This window comes from Hylobates moloch, unplaced genomic scaffold, assembly GCF_009828535.3.
Source record: "Hylobates moloch isolate HMO894 unplaced genomic scaffold, HMol_V3 SCAFFOLD_3, whole genome shotgun sequence".
Taxonomy (NCBI): domain Eukaryota; kingdom Metazoa; phylum Chordata; class Mammalia; order Primates; family Hylobatidae; genus Hylobates; species Hylobates moloch.
The window spans coordinates 99787429-99811148 of NW_026652278.1; the positions used below are offsets into that span (position 1 = coordinate 99787429).

Genomic DNA, 23720 nt, shown 5'->3' on the forward strand with positions numbered 1-23720 from the left:
TTCAATGTATACTGCTTAAGAGATGGGCACACCAAAATCTCACAAATCACCACCAAAGAATTAACTCATGTAACCAAACACCACCTGTTCCCTAAAAACCTGTGGAAGTACAAAATTTGATAAATAAATAAATAAATAAATAAATAAATAAATAAATAAATAAATAAACAATTTTCCATTCAAAATAAAAACAATTACAGCGGCTGTGGGCTAAGATTCCTCCTTAATTTTTCCCTACCAGGCCTAGACAATAGGTAGGTACTAGGCTAGAAAGCAGAAGTCTGGAATGCTAAAATAATTACAGGGCAGGCCGTGGGCCTTATCCAGGGAATCCAGCAGGACTTGAGTATTGGAAGTCCAGACAGGCATTTCATTCCTTCATGTAGCAATGATGCAGTGCTCGCCTTGGCAGCACATATACTAAAACGGGAACAATACGGAGAAGATGAGCATGACCCCTAAAAAGTAAAAAATAAACCAATAATGATGCACTAATTGGGTACGTGTAGCAGGTGCTTTTCCAGACAGTTGGGATATATTGGTGGAACAGACAAAGATCCTTGTCTTTGTGGAACATACGTTCTGAAGCAATGAATCATAAATATGATAATGGGGTAAATTCTACAGTGTGTTCAAAGCTGAGAAATGCTATAGGAAAAAAAAATGAAATAGAAAGACAGGGATCAAGAATGCCGCGGAGGCAAGTGGAATGTGGGTTTCAAGTTTTAAATAGGTGGTCAGGTTTTATTTCAAGGGTGCCACTTGAAGAAAAGACTGGAAGAGCATGAGGGCCTTAGCCAGTTAGGTGTCTAAGGCAGCGCATTCCAGGAGGAGGGGATGGTTGTAATACAAATGTCAGAGGCAGGAGCGCATCTGGCAGGCTGGCGAGAGGAGGGAGGTGGGTTGGCTGTACCAGAGGCAAACGAGGTAGAGAGGAAAGGAGCTGACATCAGAGCCGTAAAGGGTGGAGGTTGTAGTTACTGTGGACCATCATAGGAGCCTTGGCTTTTACCCTGAGCGAGATGGGAGCCATTGGGGTTTTGAGGGCTTTGTATATTGAATTAAGACTTGCATACATCAGTTGAGGGAAGAGAATTTTAGGTGATTACTGTTCAGGTCAACAGTTCTGTTTCAGCAGTGCTGCTATCTGTGAGGAATGCTTTGCAATGAGTTGGGTTTTTTTTTATTGTGATTTCATTTTTTTCATAAAAATTAAGTGGGGGCCCTAATGCAATTGAGACAAAGCTGGAAATCATTATATCTGTGATTCTTAACCCTGGTCATAAATTAGAATCCAATGGAGAGCTTTTACAGCCTATGAATGCCAGCACTCATGCCCAGTGATTCTGATTTAAATGGCCCAGGAAAGAGCCTGGGAATCTACATTTAAAATAAAACCAAAGCAAATAGAGCAAAGAAAAGGACTTTCTAGGTGATTTTAATGTGCCACCAAGATTGGCCAATTCTGCATTAGATGCCTTGAAGGTAAAAATCTTTAGCTCATTGGACTAAAACTAACAGATCCTCTATTTTGATGAAAAACAATAAAATTTCAAAAATATGCATGAAATCCTCAAACACTGCCATGAGCTAGCATGACTAAAAGGAATGATGTAGTCAGAGATTTTAGAATATTTTCATTGTAAATGAAGCCTCTACTTAACAACATGTCAGCCTGTAGGAATTTCCTTCACTTTATTTTGCTTAGAGTTTTGAAGAGTAGTTTTTAAGAGTGGGGATATGGGAGTCTATGAAAATGTGCTTCTCTTTGATGGTGACTGAGCCCACGTGCACGGTGAACTGGACGTCCCTAAATGCATGACTGGCTCTGCAGTGTCCTTTCTGCTCAGCAACAAACTCCACTTTGGGGCACAGGCCTCCTTGCCCAGTCTGTAGAAATGAGACAGCCACTCACCCGAACAAGCGTTTAAATCAGCCACATTAAAATGAAAAGCATAAAACATAAAACATAAGGATAAAACATAAAAACACTCCTGGTGCCCAAGGAACAATGCTGCATGCGCAAGGGTAAAGGAAAAAGCAAAATAGTTGTTAAAGAGAAGGAGGGCTAAGAACTGGAATTTCTGTGTAGCTCTCTGCTTTCCTGTCTTTTTGGACGACAGGTAAGAGGAAGCCTGCCTGTTACCCTCAAAGATGTTGCATCGTAGCAAGTAAAATCACCTTTGATCATTTCAAAGTGGGATATGCATCTTTTAAATCATTATTGTCAGCACAGCTTTATATTCATGATCTTATGCCATTCTCACAATCCTGACATTTAGATGTTATATTCACCCCCTTTTACATAGAGAGAAACCCAATTTTAGAAATCTGAGGAAACTTTCCTATTCTAACAACTGGTGCATTGCAATAGCTGGTTTTGAGCCCCTGCAGTCTGGCTTCAAGGCTGTAACACACAGCTACCCTGCTCTCCCCTACTCCATTGGAATAGAAATGCTGGATCCTACGCCCCAATGCAGCTCCTGTAACTGCTGAATAAATAGGATGGAGACTGTGGCCAATTTGCTCAATATTTTCTCCAAATAAAATATTCTTAGAATGTACATATCTATTATTCATTCTGCAAATGAGTATAGGCACTCCTATATTTCTCCTGGCATTAAATGACTTAGATGGCATTTATTGTGCTATGACATCAAAAATAAAATATTTTGTGAACATCACAAGGTAAATCTCGTCTTCTTCCTTGAAAACTGCTGTATGCCTACTCATTTTGACTTGATTTCATCACTGCCTTCAAAATGTGGCAGACAAAATTCTACTAATGTTAGAGTGAGGAAAAGTCCATTCTCAAAAAGCCAGATTACCCAGATGGAACAGAGAAATCTGTTACCGGCCTCCAAATAACAACAGTGTGTAATTAGCAGCTGCTAAAAGAATAGAAGTCAATTGAACAAAAATATGGTATGATCCACATTCATTTATTAAATACCTTATGTTTCCAAACACTGCTTTTCACAGTGGCTGAATAGTCTTCTTGGGGACATTTCAGCATGTGTCCCTGGGCACCAAACACAGGGAACTGACAGATTTTTTTTAAACTTCTAAAAGGAGCTATTACTACATCCAACAGCCAGGCACAGACTTGCCTCTTTTACATCTGCAGGATGAAAAAATACATTTGTCAAAAGAAGCCTTCAAGTAGGCTGCCATTATCAAAGACGTCAGCAGCCCATCTCCCTAGGAGACAGCGAAACCCCGCATTTATCTAAATTATCTCAGTAATATGACAGAGTGATTGCTCACTAATGGTCAGTAACAGTTTTCTTTGTCATTTTCCTAGTCATTACTTCCTCCGAATGAACTCCAGAATAAACTGCCTGCAGTCCATGACTAGAATGCTAATTTCCTCCTTACATTTGTGACTATTTCTCTTAAACATATGAACATGGCTATCATATTTCTGACATTTTCATTTTGTGAAAAAGAACACCCTGCCTTAGAAAATTTGATGAACACAGAGATACTTTACATGCAAAAAAACAAAAAACAACAACAATACTGTTAACATTTCCTCCCACGTGAATTCTTTCAACTGACAAAGCTTGTAGTGAGTGACTGCAAGCTCAGAAAAGGCCAGAGGAGGTTATTTGCAGGTGTGGGCTCTGTTTTTGTGGCTTTATCAAACTATGCCTCACGTTTTCATTTCTCAAACCATCCTCTTTGCAGATACCAGTGATACAGTCGAACCAAGTGCCCTTGACAGCAGATTCTGTGAGTATTTTGCTGCAACAGCATGAGTCTCCAAACCCTTGGTCCTTTCTGAGAAGGAAGGAGGAGGTGGCCAACTGTTTGTTGTACATGATTTTCTGCCCAATAAAAGCTAGATTGGACTTTATAAAAACTAAAAAGCCCAAAGCCAAAGGGAAAATGGTGAGAAAGCAGAACTTTTTCTTTCAATAAATAGAGCTGGGGAAGTTGTAAAAAAAAAAAAAAAAAAGTGAAGTTTAAAAAATGTTGAAGAAAGACCTGTACCGGGAAACTAGGTCACAGTAGTGCAAGGTGGTCACTTGGCTGGGCAGTCCAAATACAGGAGCCAAAACAATCAGCTGAGGATTCAGAATGGCAGCTACAGTGGCCATTACAGTTAGGAAAAGCCGGGTCAGCTGTGCTCCTATCCTGTGCAGAACTTCCACCTTACAAAAGATGAAATGAAGTAAATGCAGACACTATGGAAATAAATGTATGAGAATATCACTGTCCATTCATTCATGTGCAAAAGGAGTCGTGAACAATTCAGTAGTCTCCTTTGCATCCCAGTGCAATCGCAACTGCATTGTTTCTCTAGCAATTTTGACCATGTTGTTTATTCATTTAAAAACCAACCATATGACTCATATTTTCTGGGACAGTCCTGACTTAAAGGAATTTGTTCCATTTCTACTTGGAAGTACATACGTGCTTATTGGAATTAGTATACTGATTATAAGTTGGGAAAATATGACCACTAAACAAATACACATCGGACCTACACTGAGTTCCAGTACAGATATACTCCCTGTCATCCACTGTAATCTTTCCCTATTTGACCTGGTGCATGTGATCAGTCACACATTACTCCCCAGAGTACCCATATGTCCAAGTGACAGTTGGAACTGGCAGCCTACATGCCCTACAGGCATTTCAAAGGTATCTTATCAGAATACTAAGCTTGACATTTTCCCTTTCTAACTTGTGGTTTAATCTAGTAAGTTTCATAAACCAGAACACTGTGGTTATCCTAAAATTTATCTTCTCCTTCACCTCCAAGCCAAATCCAATTCTACTTTTGTTTGCTCTCCAGAATACATTTGCACCTCTGTAGGCCTAACACTACTGCGTATCAGTCTCTCCCATCCATTGCTTGAACTAGTGCAGCAAACTTCTTTTTTTTTTTTTTTTTTTTGAGACAGAGTCTTGCTTTGTTGCCCAGGCTGGAGTGTAGTGGTGTGATTATAACTCACTGTAGCCTTGAACTCTTAGACTCAAGAGATCCTCCTGCCTCAGCCTCCTGAGTAGCTAGGAATACAGGCATGCATCACCATGCCCAGTTAATTTTGTTAAAAGATTTTCTTGTGGAGATAACGTCTTGACATGTTGCTCAGGCTGATCTCAAACTCCTGGGCTCAAGTGATCCTCCCACCTTGGCCTCCCAAAGAGCTGGGATTGCAGGCATGAGCCACTGAGCCTGGCCCCAACTAGCTCTTAATTGGTCTCTCCATTTCTAGCTTCTTCGTTTCCAGGCCATTTTCCAAACTGCTTTCACTTTCTTTCTTAATTAAAAAAAAATCTTGTCTATTCTCCTAATTTAAAATACAAAATGGTCCCCCAAATTCTTCAAATCATGGCATCCGATTTAACCCTAATTCAGTCTCTGCCACTCAGTCTCTAAACCCCACTCCAAACATGTTATGATCCCATCAAAACTGGGCTTTATGTGGCCACTTTCATCAACATCACATCGTCCTTCCCTCCATGTTTACACATCTTTTGAAACCAACCTTAAATCCCATCTTCCTTCTTTAAATTTCATTCCATCCCTTAAGTAAATTAACCCTACTTCACACTTTCTCTATTTGATTTTTCTTTTCTCTATGCTTTCCTAGCTCAGTTTCGATGTCTAATATAGGACTTAACACACTGAATTGTAGTTGCTGTTTTATATGTTTGGTCTCCTTTCCAATCTATCAGCCCCTGGAGGGCAGATGCTGTTATCCATTCACCTGTGTGTCCAAGTGCGTGGCATATAACAAACTCTTAATGCATACATGCTGAATTGAATAACTATAGATGGTCATATTTGACATTCTAACATCTATATTATTAAAAAAAGGCATAAATTTTTAAAAATACTACTTTTCTCATGCAATAGTACTTCAAATCCTAAGATGACTTCTGTGTTAATGGTAATAACCTATCTTTTGTCTGTGGCCATATGAACGTGCCTAACCTTGTCTGATCTTGGAAGCTAAGCAGGGTCTGGCCCGCTTAGTACTTGGATGGGAGACCAACTAACAGATGCTGTAGTCTTTAAAAGAAAACAAGATGCTGTCATCTTTAAAAGAAAACAAAACCCCATCTTGTGTCTAGCAGCCAAATGTTGTCTGGTTTAATCACTCAAATAGCAGAAATCCCATGTTCAGGGTAAAAGTTTTTGAATAGCAGAATCATGGTTAAGGAAAGAAAAATAACACTGTGGTTTGCTGGGCTGTGCACAGCAAGCCTGTGGACTGCAACTAGTGTGAGGTGGGGGTTGGGGGATTTAGAAACCTAGGAACAATATTCCAGTCCATAGGCACCTCTCAGACTTCATGCTATCCTTTTAAAATATTCTTTCCCTACTAGATATTTTTCCCGGAATCTAGAGTCCCTTGATGTTAGTTTGAATGTTGTATAAAATTTGGAGATGATTTGCTAAGAACTGTCATATAATTCCTCTCCTGATGAAGGAGAGTTCTTGGCCATGTCAGCATCCATAAACTTTGTTTTGAGAAGAGGCAGAGGTATCTCATTTCAGAAGAGGGGGCTGAGGATATTGAACATTAAACTGTACTGAATCAGTAAACTTGAGGTCACGATATAAAGCCAAGAGCTGAACCTCTGAAAAGCATAAGCCCCAGTATAACACAAACAATTATACTTACCCCAGTGGGCCTTGACAGCATTGCTGTATTATCACTCAGTACAAAGGCTGATGTTTAGAATGTTGATATTGGGCCTGGCATGATGGCTCCTGCCTATAATCCCAGCACTTCGGGAGGCCAAGGCTGTCGGATCACTTGAGCCCAAGAGTAGAGATCAGCCTGAGCAACGTGGCAAAACTCTGTCTCTACAAAAAAAAAATACAAAAATTAGCCTAGCATGGTGGCCTACCCCTGTAGTCCCAGCTACTCAGGAGCCTGAGGCGGAAGGATTGCTTGAGCCCAGAGTTCGAGGCTGTGGTGAGCCATGATCATACTGCTGCACTCCAGCCTGGGTGACAAAATGAGACTCCATCTCTAAAAAAAGAATGAGAATGTTGACAATGAGTCATCAACGAAAGGTTAAATTATGCTCAGTTCATCTATTTATGAAGTCAGATGAATATAGAATATGTTTCAGGAGGAATTCCTCTCAAACAGCATAATTTTAAGGATCTTGTGTTTCAGGGAGTAAAATTCCATTGCCTGGTGATTTGCTTTTTGACAATTAGCTCTTTTCCTACCCATGCAAAGTCAGCTGAAGTATTTATCACACCAATAGACTAACTCCATGACAGTGATACATCTGAAATGTATTTTTAGGTGTAAATGGTTTTAAAGAGCATTTTGTACCCTTGTGAGAGATAAACAGCTGATATGAACTATCATATATACTCAAAAACAAACTCTGAAAAAAATAAAACATTTACGATAATTCCATGGTTTGCAGCTTTTGATTTTGCCTTATTACAACTAGTACTCTGTTTATTTCTTTGCCTTCTGTCTAAAATAAATGGTAAGTTATTTGAAGCACGATTGTGTCTCGCTCATCTTCCATCTTATGCAGTACCTAAAGGAAATGGCTAACACTATTAACATTCTCAACATTAGCATTGATAAGGGACCACTAGCATGAAACTCTGGCCTGGTCATCATAGACTTAGAATCTTCTAAGTTGAAGACCAAGAAGTTATCTCTCTAACTGGATTACCAGGTGTCACAAATAGCTGAGTCCTTCATGCTTCATGAGATACAAGAGGAGGAACTGAGTTTGAGTTCAGACATGACTGAAGACCTACAGAATCTCAGTCTTCATTTAATAGGGTAGTTGTAACTGATAGTCACTTTTAGCATCAATAAAATTTTTGTGTTAAGTTTCTAAATATCTTAAAATAACATCCATTAAATAAAGATGTCCTTCTCTCACTAGGGTGTATCTAGAGAAAACTGATTGAGATGGCAAAGTCATGAAACCAAGCTACAAAGGGAAATATTTTAGCCAGAAGAAAAAATAAATCCAAATGCCATGATATTTGAAGAACTATTAAATGCAAACAAACAGCAAAATGTTTCTTTTTGTTATTTAAGCTGGTTAAAGTAGAATCAGTAAGTGAACCACATTACAGAGGGGCAGAGAAATGTGTGTGTGTGTGTGTGCATGTGTGTGTGTGTGAGAGAGAGAGAGAGAGAAACTAAGCAGGAAAATAAAAAGAGAGAGGAGAGATTGAGAAAGATAGTCATATTTTCAGACTTTCTGTGATTCTTCCAATTAGTGAGAGATAATTTTTGATAACATCGAAGGTCCTTTCCAACTCCAGATTCCATAATTCCATGTCTGGAAGTTTATTTTACTTAGAAGGGAGTGAATGATTGGCAGAAATAATGACTCAGCTTCAGATGGAATCTTATTAGCAATTTTTTTGTTGTTGTTGTCATAGCTTTTCAACCTCCAGCTACTTAAAAAAATATCCAGTGGAAACACATAGACAATTAAGTCTCCTTGAATGTCCCTTAATCAAACAGCAGCGGTAGTCTATGCTACCCCACAGACACAAGTCTTGTATTTCCCTACAGACTTCACTGCAGAGAGTATGTTGGCTGACTGCTACATACACACAAATTCATTCAAACACCAGTGACACAATCTGGAGCTTGCAGACAGTACAGATTCACATCACCTTCTGTGCTGCATGTCTATGCTTCCAGATTTCATTGCACTGTTGCCTGCATCTGTTATTGAAGAAACAGCTTTGTTTAAATGTCTGCCTGTTGTACAGAGAAACATTCCCTAGGATTTGAGCTGACAGTGATTTCACCAGCTTGGAGAATGAGAGTACGAATGATGGGTTACTCCTGGAATATAAATCATGGCTTGGAGATTAGGAATCTATTTAGTTTAGTATGAGCTAGGAGTCTCCCTTGTGAGATAATCCTACCATTCCAGTGGTATCCAACCCCTACAGGCAACAATGTCGCATCTCCATCAGAAGGCACTGGGTAGAACATGGGGCAGTGTGGCATGCCTGGAATCTGCCTGCAATTTCTTGCTCCTAGTTCCATCATTTCTATGTAACACTGACGTTATTCTTCCCTTTGTTTTAAAGATTTGGAGGTCAGAAACCTTTATATGGTAAAATAGACCCCATATATGTAGACATCCAGATCTTATTTATCTATTTACTGTTATTCTGAGCAGAACAGGCAGTTTGTAAGAAGACTGCAATCCCACTATTATAGAATTGTCTACGGCTGAGAGGGGATATAGAGTCAATAACATCAGCACTACACTCCCATAACTATCAGAGCCAAAAGACCTGCCTGTCATTATCCAAATAACCAAGTCTCAGTCTTTCTAAAACAGGCCTGTGTCCTGCATCAATACTTTACTCATTCATCAGCCACATTAGATAGTCTCCTAGGGTCATTTTTCTCTAGTGGTTTATGTTCTAATGGGAAAGGCAAGACTCCCTCCTCAAAGGAAGGCTCGGTAGATTGCCCTGAATGGGTAGAAGACACATATCATATAGGAATAGAATAGGTAACAAGTATTGGATGGTTTTATGGCATGGCATGACTGTGTTGATGATTTAGAACAGCGCTGTATTTTCTCCTTCTTCATAGAATAAAAAAAAAGTAGATGAACTATGTTGCAGTGACCTTTTTGGTTAATACAGAGTTTGTGGACTAGGGAATGAGAATGTTGAAATAACTACATAAAAAGTTAGATACTTGTATGTCACAGAAAATGACAGGCCATTGTAACTCCTAGACATTAGAAATTTTAAGGAGCTAAATCATAGGGGAAAGCCGGGCGCGGTGGCTCACGCCTGTAATCCCAGCACTTTGGGAGGCAGAGGCGGGTGGATCACCTGAGGTCAGGAGTTTGAGACCAGCCTAGCTAACATGGTGAAACCTCGTTTCTACTAAAAATACAAAAAATTAGTGATGCATGGTGGTGCGCGCCTGTAATCCCAGCTACTTGGGAGGCTGAGGCAGGAGAATGACTTGAACCTGGGAGGCGGAGGTTGCAATGAGCTGATATCGTGCCATTGTACTCCAACTGGGGCAACAAGAGCAAAACTCTGGCTCAAAACAAACAAACAAACAAACAAATTATAGAGGAAGTGATTGTAGAATTGTCTCAGATCTATAAATATATCATACAATATGTAAATCTGCTTTTAACCTGTGAGTAAATGAAATTGCATTCTAATACCTTTCTACTGCTTGTATGAGAGGTTTTCTTTTATTAATTGGAGTTAAAAAATACACACTTCAATAACATAGAGGGTAGGAAATCCTATGCCTTCCAAATTTTTTTTTTTGAGACGGAGTCTCAGTCTTTTGCCCAGGCTGGAGTGCAGTGGTGCTATCTCAGCTCACTGCAAGCTCCGCCTCCCAGGTTCACAACATTCTCCTGCCTCAATCTCCCGAGTAGCTGGGACTACAGGCGCCCGCCACCACGCCCAGCTAATTTTTTGTATTTTTAGTACAGACGGGGTTTCACCGTGTTAGCCAGGATGGTCTCGATCTCCTGACCTCGTGATCCGCCTGCCTCAGCCTCCCAAAATGCCAGGATTACAGGCGTGAGCCACCGCGCCCGGCCCAACATTTTTAAAGTATCTCCTGCAGGAGCAAATTCTCCAGAATCACAAATGGTAAAATACCATTGATTCAATTGGGTTTAATCAATTCCTTGCTGTATTTCAGCTTATGGAGAACCTTGCAGAATTATTTAAAGAATTGCTTATTTCAATTCAAGTAAATTATTAAACTGAAGTTTCAACTCAATGTATAATACATATTTTATTTTCTATTTTAAACTGCAAAATATTAAACACATACAGCTAATACATAGAACAGACACTTATAGACCCCCTCCACCAGAATTAAATTAATGTAAATATTTTGCCATGTTTTTTCACGTCCTTCATTTAAAGCAACAATATTTATACTCAAATCCCAATCGCCTCATGGGTCTCTTCTTTTCCAGAGGATATCCTTATTCTCTAGAAGTAAATATCATTTTCATATGAATATCATTTTATGCCTTTTTACATATGCATATATCTTGCGAAAATAAAAGGAAAAAAATAAACCTGCTTTTACCCTGTGAATAAATGGTATTGCATTCAAATACGTTTCTCCTACTTGCCACTTCATTCATTCATTTTCAGATTTATTGATAAATTATTTTAGGTACCTAAAAATATTTTTAGGTACCTAAAATACCATTCATATTCCTTGCTATTCAATGTCCCAGTTAAATGTTCCAGTACTCTAGGTCAGAATAAGCGAGCTTATCCACAGGCTGCCTGACTCCACCGTGCGTAAGAGCTGCTGGAGTGTGTCTGTGGGTGGCGCTGTCAGCTGCAGGGAAACATATCACTTCCTTCTGCAATCTTACATCTCCTAGTTTTCACAAGCCTTTCTGTAATTGCCTGGGGGATTGAGTGTGTTGGTCATTCTGCTTTCCTTGTTAGTCAATTGCATTTTCACACGTTTTGCCCTTTAGTTGGGGTGGGCAGAGTTGGGTAGGGTGGGGTTGCTTGTCCTTTTCTTATTGATGGGTAATTCTTTATATAGACCAGAAAACTCTCCTATATCTTTCGAGGGTGCGGCTTATAACTTTCCCAGTTCACTGTTTGACCTTGAAACTTTCTTTAGGTGCCATTTGTCTAATAGACATTTTAAATTGTAATAAAGTCTGATTTATCAAGCTTTTACTTTGTGGTTTCTCCTTTTTTCTCTCTTATTACCTAAATCTTATTTTATTCCAATATTAAATTTGTTATTCTACGTTTCCCCCATAAAGCTTTAAAGTTTTTTTATCCAAATTTTGGTCCACCACTTGCTACTAATTCTACGGCCTTGGTTAAGTCACTTTGACCTCCTTACCTCAGTTTCCTCATTTGTAAAAGGGGATAGTAACAGCAGAGACCTCACAGGGTCATTGTAAGGAGTAACTGAATCAATGTATGTGAAGCACTTCAAAAGTCCCTGGAACATAATAAAGGCCACATAAGTGTTGGTTATTATTAATAACATTAGAAGCAATCGTATTACAAGAATTTAAGTAAACAGTAGTTAAAAAATTCTAAGGTCTGAGGTATGTTTAAAAGGAGTACAGGAATACTAAATAATTATAGACCATGTTAAAAATATTGATAGTAAGATATGCAAAAAAAAACCCCACAAAATAAAATGGTAGTTATAAATTTTAAAATATCATAATTATAATACAAGTAAATTGAAAAAATAGTCTTTGGAAAAATATTATTAGCTTAGATAAAAAAATAAACAGATGCTAGCCAAATCCTCCTGACAAGTGATAATGGCTTAAAGTAAATGGATGGAAAAAGGTAAGTATGAAAATGCTAGCCTAAAGAAACTTGCCTAGAAATAGTTATATCAAGCAAAGTACAATTTAACCCAAAACATGTTAATAAGGATAAATAGGGATACTACATAAAAATAAAAGGAAAATCTACCAAGAAGATATAACAATCATGAACATGATTACCCTAACCACTTAGCTTTAAAATATATAAAATAAATCCTGACGATATTATTAGGAAGAAAATTAACAAAACTATAATTACAGTGTGAAATGTTAATATATTTCTATTAGACGCCAACAGACAAAGCACAATAACTTTCAAAAAGCCTTTCTGAAGTTTTAAGAAACAAAATTAGCCAGCCTGTCTAATCCTCTCTCTCTCTCTGAAGAAGATAGATCTATCGGTCTGCATCCTCTAAATAGAAAATATTTATTGGTTTGGGTATACAAAGAATGTTTACAAAAACTGATCATGTATATGTCACAATTTCTGTAAATTTCAGAGAATAGCTATTACATAAACACATTCTCTGACTACAATATTAGATACTTTAAAAAAATATAGGTTTAGAAACCCCAAAACACACTCCTAAGTAGTTCATGTTTAATTAAAGAAACAAAACATTTAGGAGAACTACCACAAAGCATTACAGTTTTTTAAAATGTGAGATACACCTAAAGTAGTATGTAAAGGTAAATGTATAGTCTTACATGCATTTGTTTAAAAAAAGTCTAAATAAATTAACTAAACAGTAAACTTATAAATTAGGATAAGATCATAGTAAATCTGAATAGATTAGAAGGAAGAAAGCAATAAAGAAAGAAGCAGAAATCTATCAATTTAAAAAAACAAAAACAACAAAATTAACTTTATCCTGCCACCATTTGTTTTATTTATTTATTTATTTATTTATCCATTATTTATTTCATTTATCCTTAGAACCATTTGTTGTTCTAAGTTAAACCTGAGCTTCCTTGTGAGGAGACTTTATTTCTCCAATTTACTTGGCTACTGTACTTAAATGTAGTCAGTGGAAGTGAGGTGGATAGAGGTAGAGAAACAACTACGTTGGCTGGGAGTGGTGGCTCATGCCTGTAATCCCAGTGCTTTGGGAGGCTGAAGTGGGCAGATCACTTGAGGTCTGGAGTTCGAGACCAGCCTGGCCAACATGGTGAAACCCCATCTCTACTAAAAATACAAAAATTAGCATGGTGTGGTGGCAGGTGCCTGTAATCCCAGCTACTCGGGAGGCTGAGGCAGGAGAATTGCTTGAACCCGGGAGGCGGAGGTTGCAGTGAGCAGAGATCCGCCACTGCACTCCAGCCTGGGCGATAAATCCAGACTCCGTCTCAAAACTTAACTGCTAATAGTCTAATGGTGACTGGAAGCCTTGCTGTCAGAGGTGTTCAAACCAGAGAGACTTCATCTTGAGTGAGGGCTAAGAAAATGACGCTGAGACTTGCTCGGCTGCATTCCCAGGAAGTTAGGTATTCCTAGCCTCGAGGTGATTACGGTTAAGGGAACAGATTGATAATGTTTACTAAACAGACCTAGACTTGGGAGTGTCCTAATATCCTGATATCTTGAGAACAAAAGCATTCCTAATTTTGCTTTAAAGACAATAATATCGATTCTTGCAAAATAAAGTAATTAAGGAAATTAATCCTTTATCACAAACTCTTAGCAGAGCACATCTCCCCATAATCTTTTTTTATCCTATATATAGCAGCATTTTACTTAAGGTGGACGCCTTCCTCCCCTTACTTTCGGGAACCCCCTACTCTGTCTATGAAGTAGCTGTATGTATTAGTCCAATTTCACGCTGTTGATAAAGACATACCCGAGGCTGGGCAATTTACAAAAGAAAGATGTTTAATTGGACTTAGAGTTCCACGCGGCTGGAGAAGCCTCACAATCATGGCAGAAGGCAAGAAGGAGCAAATCACATCTTATGTGGTTGGCAGCAGGCAAAGAGAGGATGAGATTGTGCAAGGAAATTCCTTTTTTTAAAACCATTAGATCTTGCGAGTCTTATTCACTATCAGGAGAACAGCACGGCAAAGACTTGCCTCCATGATTCAGTCACCCCCCACTGGGTCCCTCCTACAACATGTGGGAATTCAAGATGAGATTTGGGTGGGGACACAGCCAAACCACATCACTCTACTTTCACCACTTTACTTTCTTAATCAACTTGCTTTTGCTTTGTACTGCAGACTTGCCCTGAATTCTTTCTTGCAAGATCCAAGAACCCTCTCTTGGGATCTGGACCTGGACCCCTTTCCCGTAACATTGCCAATAAGATAAACAGTCAATTAAGACATATTTTGTATATTATATGTATTATATACTACATTCTTACAATAAAGTAAGCTAGAGAAAAGAAAATGTTATTAAGAAAATCATAAGGAAGAGAAAATATATTTACTATTCATTAAGTGGAAGTGGATCATCATAAAGGTCTTCATCCTCATTCTCATTGTCTTCACGTTGAGTAGGCTGAGGAGGAGGAGGAGGAAGAGGAGGGATAGTCTTGCTGTCTCGGGGTGGCAGAGGCAGAAGAAAAAACATATATAAAAGGAGCTGTGTGGTTCAAACACATGTTGTTCAAGGGTCAACTGTAGTGGTGAACAGGCAATTGGCTTTTAAAAAGAGCTTTCAAATGGCAAATGACCTTTTTCACTTATGAGAATGTGCTTGCTAATCTCTCTAACAGAAAGATAAAATGCAGCTCAGATGTGGGCCTCTGTAAATCCCTCTATATTTGGCCTTTCATGGGTCAGACCCCCTTCTCAGTTGAGCATAAGAGTCTCATCCTAACTCATTGTTTGTGCTTCTGGGGCCTGTCCCTGTTGTGTCTCTGCCAGCTGTGAGGTGGCCCAGGTGCATTGGCAACAACCTCAATTTTCCAGAATTGGCAAAGAGGAGAGGGTGCAGTCCCTGCTGGCAGATTGGGGTCAGCAGTGCCTGTCGGCTAGGAGCTTGCTGATGTATCTGCATGGCTTGCCCTTTCCCCTGCAAGTATTTACAGCTCTAAGCAAAATCTCAGTGAACTGAAACCCTTTTCTCATTTGGCAGATGTTTGGGCAAATTATTTTTCTGCTGATAATCTGAAGAAAATTGGCAATAGCAGTTAGTGGCTACCTGACACATTGAGTTCCCTGCAGGAGAAACAAATCAAATGCAATTAGAGATTTCTTTTTTAAGACCGGGATTTGTTCGGTCTTTCAAGATTATCGTTCAAGTGTGTAGCATTACGTGACCACTTCTATCTTTGGCTTAATCTAAATAAATGACATATTACAATAAAGCATACAATGCATGTTCTCTTGAATAAATATGATACCTATTTTGTTTTAAAATAACATTTTAATTAATATTTGCTATGACAAATATACCTTGATGAACTTTATCTTTGGTGGCAACCATCATAAAGAATAATCTGGCTTTTGAAAAGCTGAATTTGAATATTTTATTAAGCAATTATTAAGACTAAATCTAAAAGATTACTAAATATAGCATATAATTACAGCTTGAGGAAATCAATATTAATTAAATACAGTTGTGCATTAAATGAGAATTTTGCATTTAAGAGTCCAAAAGCGAACTCATTCATAGTAGGTAATAGGTATTAGGTATTGGTATTGACAATATATGCCTATAGTTTCAAACTGCAGATTATAAATATTAGACAACAAAATTAACACACTTAAATATTTTCAGACCACTCAGTAGACTTCAATAGTAATAATAATCAATAGAAATAAAAATTATTTTCCATAGTCGGGGTCTAGAAAACCAACAGTCTTTTCAAAAATAGAAGGTTCAGTTTTCTAACCCCTTGGTGCTTTCCTGGGAAATCTGTTTATTTCCCCCACTTTGCTACTACACTTGAGTTTCTTCAGTTATTTTCTCTAGAGGAAAACCTTCTGCTCTCCTGTTTCTCAAGCTTTGTACTAGAGCAAAACAAAATGAAATGAAAAGAAAAATACACAACAGACTTTCAGAATCTCCAAAAGAATTCACATGAAACTTCCCATAACCATACACTGTTGCTTAGGAGATTATATTTATTTCCAAGTCAAAACAGTCACTCGGTGGGATTGATTATGGTGGGTTTGTTAGCCACCATGATGAGATTCGTCAGTTTTGTGACCGATAGCAAATCCATGAGACAATTTGTGTTTTATTCCACTTAGGCAACAAGATAAGCAGATTTCCATGTATCCACCAGGACTCTGACTTTCCTGTTTCATTATTTACTCTCTCCAAGTATGTCAGAGGTTTTGTTATAATCATGAGACCAGTTTAACATCCTCCAGCTCATGGCCTCCAGCAACCAAGCTCCTCTCCCCAGGAGTTTTTCCTCTATCTTTCCAGAAAGATTATATGCATACCCAAGTAGCTCATGTGTATGGATATACCTAATCTTTTTTCATACAAAACAGAAAAATAAAATTAACAACAAAGATCTCCACATTATTCTCAGCCTTGCTTTGCTTGCTTAATAATACACTTTAGAGTGCTTTCCACATTAGTGCTTATAGATCTGCTCCATTCTACGTTGTATTATTTCATTATACAGTTATACCATAATTTATTCAACATTCTTACTAAAGAAGGTTTAGGTCAGTAAATCTCAATCAGAAATTTGACCTCCCCAGGGAATATTTGTCCATGTCTAGAGACGTGTTTTATCATTGTTTACTTGGGAGAAGGGGCGTTTACAGTCTCTTTTGTAATTGTGAATTTTTATCAATTATTTATTCTGATTGGTATTGTTTTCACACACTGAAGGCTCTTGATTACCGTATATTAATTCCCAGTCATCTTGCTTATTTCTCTTAATGTTTTAACCTTTCAAAGTTGATGACTCTGGAATTTTTAGGTATATAATAATGTAATTGTCACCTACAGATACTTTTAACCCTCTTTCTAAATTTTACTCCTCTTTATTTTCTCTTTATGTTTACATTAGCCCGTACCACCAGAATAATGATAAATAACAGTGATACTAGATACTTTGTACTGTTTCCCTCATTATTGTTATTGCTAATATTATTTTCTATTCAGCTTTTCAAGTTATATCACTTTAAACTGTTAGGATTTAAAAATTTCCAATCTGTTCAGTGATTGTAATATCTAGATTAAGCACTTCTATCTTGTCTTTGAGTTAAATATTTTCATGCTCACTGCCACTCTTTCTGTCATAGTTTCCACATTCATCCTTTGACTGGTTGACGTTTGTCCTCAGGTAACCTAAGAAAGGCTGAAGACAATATGTTTTGTGAGTTCTCAAATGTTTAAAACTATTTTTTTTGTTGCCCTTATGCTTAAATAATAAGTTGGCTGGGTATAAATACTATCATGTTTCCTTTAGAAAACAAATGATCTATTCTCTAATTATTTTTATAGCACTGGATATTGCTAAGGAAAAAGATAAGCCCACCGTGTGTGTGTGTATGTGTGTGTGTGTGTGTGTGTGTGTGTGTGTGTGTGTGTGTATGTGTCCTACCTGGATTCTAAGGATTCATCCCAATAATTTTACTGGATTATTCTCATTGTTGATCTTTGTGGATCAGTTTTCCCCCAGATATAGTAGGCCCTTTAATATTAGATTCAAATACAATTTTACTTATCAGACGTTTTCTTAGATTTTGAAGTGTTTAGTAGTCTTCAGAGATGTTCACAAATACTGCCGTTCTTATCAAACAAAAGCCTCACAACACCCATTTAAAAAATGGGCAAAAGACATGAACAGACACTTCTCAAAAGAATACATATATGTGGCCAACAAGCATATGAAAAAAAAAAGCTTAAAATTACTAATCATTAAAGAAATGCAAGTCAAAACCACAATGAGATACCATCTCACACCAGTCAGAATGCTTATTATTAAGAAGAAGAAGAAAAAAAAACAGATGTTGGAGAGGTTGCAGAGAAAAGGGAATGCTTGTACTGCTTGCACAATGCTGGACGGAATGTAAATTAGATCAGCCATGTGGAAAGCAGTTTGGAGATTTCTCAAAGAACTTAAAACAGAACTACCATTTGGCCCAGCAATCTTATTACTGGGATGTACCCAAAGGGATATGGATTTTTCTACCATAAAAACACACGCATGTATTTTCTCATTGCAGCACTATTCACAATAGCAAAGACATGGAATCAACCCAGATGCCCATCAATGCTGGACTAGATAAAGGAAATACGGTAGGTACACATTGTGGAATAAAAAAGAAATGAGATCATGTCCTTTGCAGCAACATGGATGCAACTGGAGATCATTATCCTAGGTGAATTAATGCAGGAACAGAAAACCAAATACCACAGGTTCTTACAAGTAGAAGCTAAACATTGAGTACACATGGACACAAAGGGAACAGTAGACACAGGTGCCTACTTGAGGGTGGAGAGTGGGAGGAGAGTAAGTATTAAAAAACTACCTATTGGGTACTATGCTCAATACCAGAGTGATGAAATAATTTGGACACAAAACTCCCATGGCACACACTTTACCCACGTAACCAAACTGCACATGTACCCCCTGAACCTAAAATAAAAGTTGGAAGGAAAACAAAAATACAAAAAAACCCAAACAAATATTATAGTTATTTTTCTGGGCATATGGAAGCATCGGACTTCCTTCCCTATTTGAAATGAACTGTGGCTCCATGAGTGGCTTATGGGCAGGGAAATGTCTGTGGAAGTCACATGTGTTATTTCCACTAGAAACTTTAAGAGCCAGTGTATGATATGACTTCTTCATTTCCCCGGGTCACAGAGATTTTAGGACATTGCAGATAATGGTGGCTCTTTTAGCCTAGATTCCTAAGTAGGAATGTCATGAAGCATGGCTCAGTCAACCCAAGAAAGACACATAGCCTGAGTGAAAAATAAAAATTTGCTGTTTTTAGCCACTGAGATTTAGAGGTTTTGTGTCGCTGCAGAATAACTCAGTCCACTCTGATAAATAGTTTTGTTTTGCTTTGCTTTGTTTTGCTCTGTTGTTTCTTTGACTTAGGTTTGCTTTCTTTTCTGACAACATTTTTTCCGATCAGTGTCTTTCATCTTCTATTTCTCTTTCATTCTTTTCTTCAATTCTCATTTTTTGTAAGTAGGATCTCTGTATGGATTCTGAGTCGGTTTTTCTGGATTAGTATTCAACTCTCAACAAAGTGAGTTTTTTCTAGAGAAGGTCTTTGTTGGAGAGGGGTCAGAACGATTTTCTAACTGTACCAAGATTATCTCTGATTCACACTGTAGTCCTTTATAATATAGGGTTCTGTGTGCAATTGAAACTTTTTTCTTCTCCTAAGTGAACCAAGATCAGCAACTTCAGGGCTACTCACCCTACACAGTCTCTTTTTCCTCCAAAATAATGTGAAGACAGCTTTGTAAAATGTAATTATAGAAAACACTTACACAGCCTGTACATTGTGCTAGACAGTGTTCTAAGTGCTTCAAAAACATTGATTCATGTCATCATCATGAATTCTCTATGGTATAGGTATTACATCGATTTCCACTTTATAGATAATGAAATGGAGATACCAAAGTTTATTGATTCACCAAAATTCACACCTCTGGTAAATAGCTGAGCCAGGCCTCAAACCCAGACAAGCAGCCCTTGGGGTCCTCACTGTTTGTTACCATAGCACATTCCACCTCTCCGGTTTCATGGTGACAAAGAATCTCTCCTGGATCAAGCTCTAGCCAGGCTCCCCTGAGCCCTCGTCTTGAATAGGCCTCAACCTTGGCCTATAAAGACTTGAATGAACACTGACATGCTTTCTTTTTCTAAATTTTAATTTAATTGAATTTTTAAAAATTTTAAGTTCCAGGGTACATGTGCAGGATGTGCAGGTTTGTTACATGGGTAAATGTGCGCCATAGTGGTTTGCTGCACTTATCAACCCATCACCTAGGTATTAAGCCTGGCATGCATTAGCTATTTTTTCTGATGCTCTCCCCAACTCCCCACCCTCCCCCAACAGGCCCCAGTATGTGTTGTTTCCCTCCCTGTGTCCATGTGTTCTCATTGTTCAGCTCCTACTTGTACGTGAGAACAGTGTGGTGTTTGGTTATAAATACAGTGCTTGGTTTTCTGTTCCTGCATTAGTTTGCTGAGGATAATGGTTTCCAGCTTCAACCATGTCCCTGCATAGGACACAATCTCATTCTTTTTTATGGCTGCATAGTATTCCATGGTATGTATGTACCACATTTTTAAAAAAATCCAGTCTATCACTGATGGGCATTTGGGTTGATTCCATTGCAGCTCTGTTCATGATAGTACTGACATACTTTCTAACTGCTCAAAGCCACATCACTAGGATGACCCTAGCATCCCCCCACTCCCCAAGGTGCCTGCTTGAAAAAACTCAAACCTGTCAAATGAATTTACTGTTTGTTCTGGCCACGCTTGAAGATAGGGCCCCTGTCTCCCAGCCTCTGTGGGAGGGTAGGAGCTTAACCTCCTTAAGTGCCCAATAGCAAACCCAGATGGGTTTCACACTGACCAATTCTGTTTCTGCTTTTTGTAATTTTTCATTTCCCTGATGCTACTGAGCTCCTGCAAGCCCCTTTTCCTACTCCCTCATTGTCCCTTTGAAATGCCAAGATATCTGTCACCTGTGTACTGTTCACAATGGACTCTTTTTCCTATTGAAATAGTTATTACTAAATAAATCTGCCCTTACCACTTCAACTAGTGTCCAGCTTTGTGTATCTTGGACAGCGGTCAGTGGTTCTTCATTCGATGTCAATTCCTTTGCTTCTCTGTGGTGCCAAACCCAACTCAGAAAAGCCACCATCCCTTGTACTCTGTTCCTGTGTCTTGTATCCTGGTTTCAGACAGTGGGCTGTGGTCTTGTCTCACCAGATATGCCAGTTCTCTGGAGCTCTATCCCCTTTGCCTGAGAGATACCTCTGTGGGCATGTTTTCCTTGGTTTTCCCATATCTGAATTTGACTTCACCTCATAAAGAAGACCATCCTTACAGATCATGGTTTGAAGTAAGGGCTGTCTCCTAATTTTGTCATAGATGAAATGTATGCTTATAGTCAATCCCCTGTGATTTTAAACATGATTTAGAAGAGGAGAGAAGGTGGGAACATTTTTAGTCTGCAATTTTAAAAATGAAATTTAGGATTTATTTTTAAGATTAAACTCACTAATGATACAGAGCCAATATCAACTCTAAATACTCAATAACCTTGGATGTAGGGAAATTAAAATGTTGGCCAGTAATGGCTAATCTTATAAGCATTTGGTAGGACTAAGTCATGTGCTTCAGCGACCTTAGGCAGCTCAGGTGGTACCACGCATAGTAGCCACATGTTTTCAATTTGTTCAATAGAAGATACTAATAAAGTTTGCAGTGGGGCAATCTTTCCCAGCATGGGCTACTTGCAAGACATTACTTTTCCCACTGTAAAGGGTTTGAAATGATGCATGACAGAAAATGGAAGAAACTAGAGAAAAAGCAGCCAACAGGTCCATGCATCTCTCCCTGGTGTTAACAATTGAGGTGGGGGTTGGGGTACGAACTATTGGAGCTATTACTGGCCAATAATTTAATTTTCCTAAATCTAAGGTTATTGAGTATTTAGAGTTGATATTGGCTCTGTGTCGTTAGTGAGTTTAATCTGGGGGTTGGGGCAGGGACAGAAGTTTTTGAAACATACTGGAGGGAAGCGAGGTTTCCTTTTAATTAATTCTCCAGCATTGTTCAAGAGTATAGGGGAAAATAAAGAAGAAAAGAAGCTTTTTACCTGAAGAATTGTAGCTCCTTTAAATGATCAGGCCCAGAGAGGCACGGGAATGTGACAGCAGTCACACAGTCACATCACTCTCCCCTTGAGCTAAATAATTACCTCCTGAAGCCACTTGCTATGAGGGGTCTAAACTAATCGAGGAGTCATAAAATGCCACATGCTGGCCATCATAACTCATACCCTAAAATCCAAAAATGAATAGCCAATCACTAATCAATGTTATCTCTGTAAACCAATGAGACTTGCTGTCAAACGAGTTTGTATGCACTCCCTCCTTGTTCCCTTTGCCTTTGAAACCTGGCTTGTAACAAATGCTGAGGGAGCATTCCCCAAGGCAACTTGGACGTGTGTCCAGGCAGCAGGCCTCACTTTGGCTCAAGCAAGCTCTAACTTGTATTTTATGTCTCATCTTCTTCCTTTTAGGTCAACAAGGGGATGAAAGCAGTAGTCCCAATTTAGTATATGTTACTATAAAGGGTATTTTGAGCATTTAGACAAGAAACAAAATTGAGAAAAAAAATTATAGCCAAGATATTTTTTTGAGACCGGGTCTTGCTCTGTCACTCAGGCTGGAGTGCAGTGGCACGATGTCAGCTCACTGCAACCTCCGCCTCCCAGGTTCAAGCAAGTCTCGTGCCTCAGCCTCCTGAGTAGCTGGGATTACAGGCATGTACCATCATGCCTGGCTAATTTTTGTATTTTTAGTAGAGACGGGGTTTTTCCATGTTGGCCATGCTGGTCTCAAACTCCTGACTTCAGGTAATCTGCCCACCTCGGCCTCCCAAAGTGCTGGGATTACAGGCATGAGCCACTGTGCCTGGCCTATACTCAAGATTTTGATGCTCCCAGTAAGCATCAGATAAAAACAAACAAACAAACCAAAAAAACAATTATTTAGTCACACCAAGGCTAGGTGTTGCCCTGAGTGTACCAGATTTCACGTGTGAAACTTTTCCGCTTATAATCTTACCAGTTCATTACTTCATCTATTCACTCATTCATTAATTTATTCATTTGTTTTTGTGCAACGCGTGGTAGCTAAAAAGATCAACAGACCGGAGGAGAATTTTCATCCAAGTCAATTTCCTCTAACAGATTATGGCTCTCCAGACTTGAAAGGAAACTTAATTCTCCAAACCAGCTTCCTTTGGAAAAAACACAATATACCTGTGTTTTAGAAGAACACTTTATAAAATTAATCATCAGTCTGTCATTAAAAATAACATTAAGAACAGGGATGACGTCCTGTGTATACTTGTCCCCAAGCAACACCTAATGCCACTATGTTCACAGTAGACACTTAGCAGATATTTGTTAAAAGAAAAAAAGTACATGTGTATATATGTCTATATGTCTGTGTATATGTATGTCATAGCTAAACAATGGTTTATCATGCTGCATATTAACTACATTGATTTGAATACAAAATTACCATGTAAGGAACATCGCTATGAAAAATCATAGTTGTATTGGCAATAAAGAAAATTGTATATCTAAAAGGCTAAGTGAGGTAATCATTCATCCATATAGGTGTCAGAGTAGCAGTATCCATTTGTTAGCAAAGTAGTAATTTATCATGTTCAAAGAAACCAAATATTTTCTCATTCTCCCAGAGACTGTGCAATAAACTTTCTTCCATA

General features: G+C 38.4%; 1 non-coding gene across 1 annotated transcript; it reads left to right on the forward strand.

The window, feature by feature from the left end:
- The first annotated feature begins 396 nt into the window (after positions 1-396).
- LOC116466164 (U6 spliceosomal RNA) lies at positions 397-498 on the forward strand. The gene has a single exon (XR_004247410.1). It is a non-coding gene; the product is annotated as a U6 spliceosomal RNA (small nuclear RNA).
- The last annotated feature ends 23222 nt before the right edge of the window (positions 499-23720 follow it).